Genomic DNA, 6,153 nt, shown 5'->3' with positions numbered 1-6,153 from the left:
GGGAAATTTTTACTTTGACCCCCCAAAGTACCAACTAGATTCACTTTCCAATCATAAAAGTTACTGTTGAAGAAAATCGAAGCAGTTTTACTGTCTAAAAGGTGATGACAGACACAAAAAAAAATAAAAAAAAAAATAAAAAAAAATAAAAAAAAAACACACATCATTGTAAAATCAATACATTCATCGTTCCACTCAGAATCTAAAATGTAAGTTAAGTTTAAAGTTTAAAGTTACTTTCCTTTTTTCTTTAACTTGTTAAAGTTACAAGTTGGCTGGAAAAAATAAGTAACTTAACTTAGTTAAAAATAATTTACTTTTTTTTTTTCATATAAAACTTATAATTACACCATTTACACCTCATGTTAAAGATCTACAAATAACATAATATTATAATGTAGGTCTTTATATCTTAAAAAAATGTATTTTGTTATAAGTACTTATATATTATGAAATCCAACAAAATAATTAAATTATTTGTATATTTTACTTTTTTACCTAAAAGTTTTCCAAAGTGATATGGTAAAACTTTTAAATTTTACTTTGTTATTACCAACTATGAACTAAATATTAATAATCAAATTAATTATAAAAGTATATAATTTAACGTGATTATAAAATGAATTAACGAGTTAAGTTATAAGTTACTTTAAAAAAAAAGTAATTCGTTAAGATAGAAGTTACTTCTTAAAAAAAAAGTAACTCGTTAAGTAACTTAATTAAAAGTAACTTAACTTTTTAACTTAACTTTAACTCTTTAACTCGTTAATGCCCAGCCTTGCCTAAATGACATAATACTTGATGAAGAAAATGCACTTTTACAATATATTAGTATTTTGTTCAGTAGACAGGTTAGAACAATCACAATATAGGATTCATATATTGACCAATACCTTAACTAGGTATAGAAATTGTATAGAACATATATATGCGATACACGCATAGTATAATGTAGGTACCTAGTTTTGATTTATAATATTTAAAATAATTTAACAACAAAAACCTATATTGAAGTGTAGGTTGTAGGTGTATATATCTTAGGGTGCCGTCAATGGTCGAGTTCACTTTTCCGTCAATAAACTATCATCAAATTTAGCCATTGTATAACTTGTAAATACAGATTGCAAATATACTTACTAAATGTTGTTCAATAAAAAAAAAGGTATACGTATACTTGTATATTATATAACTAATACTAATATTACATTATATTATGACTTTATATAGATAGCTTTTATTTAATCTCTTAATATAAATTATTTAAATCAGTAATCATAGTTTATAATGGTGCGATATGGCGGCATGTATATGCAAGTATAGGTACCTACCTATGGATGTATATAGTTTATATATATTATATATTATATTATTTTATATTATATAGACTCTCTAGTTTACATTGTGTATATTAATACATCTATGTGTAAGTATACAATATATATCATAGAAATATATAAATTACAAAAATTAGTGCAAATACTTAATTCACAAATTACAATATAGTATACCTATATAGGTACTTAAAATTTATATGATAATTTATTTAACTCATTGAATGATGTATTAAATAAATCAATATTACAGATAGAATTACCAACCAACATAACTTATGTTACATAAGTTTATTCACAAGTGAGAGGATATTGTACAAACTAGAACCAAATAAAAGGATAAATTAAGATTTATTCCTATAAAATTAAATTAATTAATTTTAAAATTTAAACGCTGTATTCCTAATATTAGTTTAAGACAATCCATGTGATTATTGAGTATATTAAATAAGAGTAATATTTGAAATATTTGTTATATTTTATTTAATGGAATGATATAAATAAAATTTCTTATATTATCATACAGGGTATGAGGAAGTCTTTGATCCACATTTATAGCTTGATTATAATTTGAACAGAACTTAAACACTGCATGATATGTGCACATGATATTGGGAGATACTATCTGAATGCCAAACTTAAGACAAACTTGTTTTAATACACAAGACCATCTTACTGTTTGGCTAACTCGATATTTTTTAAATTCAGATAGGTACCTCATTTGAAAATTTATTAATCTTGGTTGATTTACGAAACGATTAACCACACCGTAACAACATACTACTACCTACTTTAATTTATAAAATATATTATGAGAAATATCATAATGATATAATGTAAAATAATGAAATACAATACAAATTGTATTGTAATTTAAATATTTAATAGGTAATCAAAACGTCAAAATGTTAAACCAGTAAAATTAATTTTATCGGTAAATCGGTCATATTTTAGATGTCATTGCACCCAAATAATACCAGATATTCCTGCAGCGTACTCAGAAGACGGAGTCGCATTCCTTCTTTCTACGCATTATAATAAAAATGCATAGGTAGGTATGTCATGTAAAAAACCGACTGAGTCGTTTTATTTCTTTCTATATTATAATAGTAATAATCGTACTCTCTCACAAACAATTACATACACAATAGTACCTACTGTTCCTGTAAACTGACACAGTGACACACACATCATGGCACACACGCGTATTCATTTTAAAATGTTTAAAGTGTTAAAATAATAAAAAAAAATGCCACACAATTATATTTTATTCCAAAAAAAACTAAAACGCTGGCAAGAGTTACAAGTTGAAGTTCTCACGCCTCAACGTTTAACGTTCCCGTACCGACTCTATATACCTATATCATACATATTACATTTAAGAGGACGCTATGCATGCGTTTGTTTTCTCCGTCTTACAAATGTATACGCCATAGGAAATTGTCATTCACTATAGTTTCAAAACTGTACCTACAGTTAGTTTTGATATTAGAGTGAATGGACCTATTATCTAACTTTTAGGTGGGAACATTTATTATCTTATTGTGTCGGCGGTTTTTCGATATTTTAATTTTTAATCAAGACAATAGGGGTATGTGAAATATCACAAATTAAAAATGCTCATATATTGCTTGATAATTAAAATATCGAATAAGCACTGCAGATAATGTCCTTATAGGTACTTTACCTACTTAAAATTTTGATAATAATATATTATATAGGTCAATAAAATGACTCACTCGTGATTTTAAATTTATTGTCAATATAGTTATTAGACAATCAACTCGTCAACTCGATATGCAAATTTAATAAAAGTGTTGTGGGTCACTGCCACAATATATTCTTTCTTCGTCGGTCTTTCCCAGCGTCTTTCTCTACCAAACCACCATGTAAAAACCATATACAATAAAATAATTGAACAATACATTTAAATCGAATTTGGTGGCCGGTGACCAGTGGGTCATAATAGGTATTTCTATCTTAAAGTAATATATAACGTACCTATTATTATACCGAGGTTTCACTTTAAGCTTAGGTACCTACCTACGTTAAATATTAGATGCGAACGTATAAACTACGACAAATTGTGCTGAAGAATGCTGATAACTCATTTAATAAGAAAAATCATTGGTATCGAAGACAATGATTGAAAAAAAAATCCAAATGGTTTTGATTTAAAATTATAATTGGTTATACAATATATTATATAAGTATAGGTAATAACTAATAATATTTGTAATTGCTTTTACAGGATGAATAACTTATAAGAGTACTGATAAGATTTGGGATTGGAGTAGCTGAGTATATACTTATTCAATTTAATTTATTTCTACCAACAATTTTACTAAAAAAAAGAGCATTTTCGATTGACTTTTTTTTTTTTTAATTTATCATTATAATTTATTAACTAGATAAAGAAAAATAAAAACAGTAATATAAGGGTTGTCAGGTGTGGGGTTCGAACCCACGCTCCCATTTGGAAACCAGAGCTTAAATCTGGCGCTTTAGACCCCTCGGTCAACCTGACTGCATGAAAAAATGTCTACAAGCAAATCAAATTAAATTTTTATGAACATTTGAAATTCATATTTTTACAAGATTGGATATTCACTTGATGATTTCTCATGTAGAGATTTTTTTATTTTGTTAAGATAATGTAGATAACCTATTTCCATGTTAAATAGATTTCAAATTATCATAAACTGAAAATGTTATATTCTACAAATCACTTAAATTAAAACCTATCTACCTATTGTTTATTATTAGGGCCGAGGACTTATAGCATTTGCATATTTATTTTGCACAGTCACAAAAATATTTTTTGTTATAATGAATATACTTTGACATAATTGTATATACTAATTAACGATATATGACGCAACGGTAGATATAACGTGGTGAATCGCACATTTATTATTGTAAAAACAATAATTCGTTTTCGCAGTATACCTATAAATATTATAATGCTCGTATCATATTATTATTTTTGTCGTACAATTCGGGCAGCAGCCTATATAATACTTTCGACAGCGACGGCCATTGTGGCTATATATACTATAATATAAAGTAGGTATGTGATGATTTGTTACAATAATTCGTGTGGTCTATTGACTATTTATAATAATATTATATTTTAATTGCTGTTATCAACTGGTGAGAGGAGTATAAAGGCGCCAAAATATGGTTTCGCCCAGAGTGCCAATACTTTTAGCGCCGGCCTTGTGTAGATACAACTATGACGAAATTCGTACTGTCACTGCAATTCATTATAGTACAATAATATATACCTACTCGTAGTTTATATCACACCAGTGGTGATCCTAGGGTTTATTTTTTTTTTTTTTTTTTTGGGGGGGGGGGTGGTTTAGAGTGAATTTTGCTGACTTTCAATAACAAAATTTGACGACTGGTATTTTACTATTATATATATAGTCAACAGCCGTCGCCGCTTAGATAATGTTATTGTTTTGGTAGGTACTGTACAAAACGGATAACTGCAGAAGCCGACTAATAACTTGAATTTAAAAACTAAATTAAAGCCCGGCTTCCTGCATGATCTCATTATAAATTATAATAATATTATTAAATATGTGTTTTATGATAATTGAATATTTTCATATTTTAGGGCTGCGCCACATGTCATAGGTACATGGGGGTATTTACATGTTTTCCGCGTGCAGGCCTGTGGAAGATTGCCACCCTAAATAATATACTAAATAGTATAGGTACCTATATAACATATTATTTTACAATAGCAGAAAACGTATAACCTTTAACAATTTGCCACTGTAGGCGCGTGCCCCGGAACAAATGCAGTTTAGTTCCCACGCGATTATTTCAATTTTTTTCCCCCAAAATGTGTGTTTTTATGCACTGAATACAAAAGTCTAATTCAAAAGTTCTCGTATTTTTTTACTTAAAAATGTATAACAAAAAAAACTATAAAACAGACATTTTTCAAAAATACAATACCTATAGGTATCTTCAATAAAAATATCAAAAAAACTTTTTGACTTTTTTAAAATTGTTTGTTTTTTATGGTGGATTTCCATATATGCAAATAGATTTTAATTATCGTATTTGCTGTTTAAAAAATTGAAACCAACATCTCTACAATATCACAGGTCAATATCACAATATCCCTCCGCCCTCGGCGGCTCGGCAGTGACTACGCGTGTATCGTCGCTACGTTCCTCGGTGCCTTCGCTCCGCTCCGCCAATCGAAAATATCCCTCGACTTGTTATGCAAAACCACCTCATGTAAGTCATATTGGTCACAGATATATTAATCTACATTTTCACCAAACATTTTTTAGATAATATATAACAAGAAAAATAACATAATTAATAAGAGGCGACAATCCAATGCGAAAACGTATAGGAAGCAAAGTGTATGCGTAAATTCGTAAAATCGTAAACTTTGGAAAGATATAATTTCCAAAATAATAATTTGTGAGAATTTTTGAATTAGATTTTTGTATTCAGTGCTTTAAAACACACATTTTGGGTGAAAAAAAATCGAAAAAATCGCATGGGAACTAAACTGCATTTATACCAAATATGCCACTGCACACATAGCGGTTGAACGCGCGCGGTGAATCCGCGGAATAAATTATCGAAAACAGCAAAAAAAAGAAGGCCGGTAGCTCCAAACCGCGCGCGTTTCAATCGCAGATCAACAAAATATAATGCAGCATACAGCGTTTCACACGCTCGTTTAAATCGCTATGTGTAGCGCCTGCTTACCTAAGGCATAATATTTTACATTTAAAATACACATACACACATCCCCCCTACCTCCACCAAACTATGGTCGCTATAC

At 28.7% G+C, this 6,153-nt stretch overlaps 1 non-coding gene across 1 annotated transcript; it reads right to left on the bottom strand.

Annotated features, from left to right (window-relative positions):
* Positions 1-3,774: 3,774 nt before the first annotated feature.
* On the bottom strand, positions 3,775-3,858 carry TRNAL-UAA. The gene has a single exon. It is a non-coding gene; the product is annotated as a tRNA-Leu (tRNA).
* Between the last annotated feature and the right edge of the window lie 2,295 nt (positions 3,859-6,153).

The sequence above is a fragment of the Acyrthosiphon pisum genome, chromosome X, assembly GCF_005508785.2.
Source record: "Acyrthosiphon pisum isolate AL4f chromosome X, pea_aphid_22Mar2018_4r6ur, whole genome shotgun sequence".
In the NCBI taxonomy this organism is placed as follows: domain Eukaryota; kingdom Metazoa; phylum Arthropoda; class Insecta; order Hemiptera; family Aphididae; genus Acyrthosiphon; species Acyrthosiphon pisum.
Note: the sequence above shows the minus strand (reverse complement) of the source record. Positions and strands in the feature narration are given on the sequence as shown.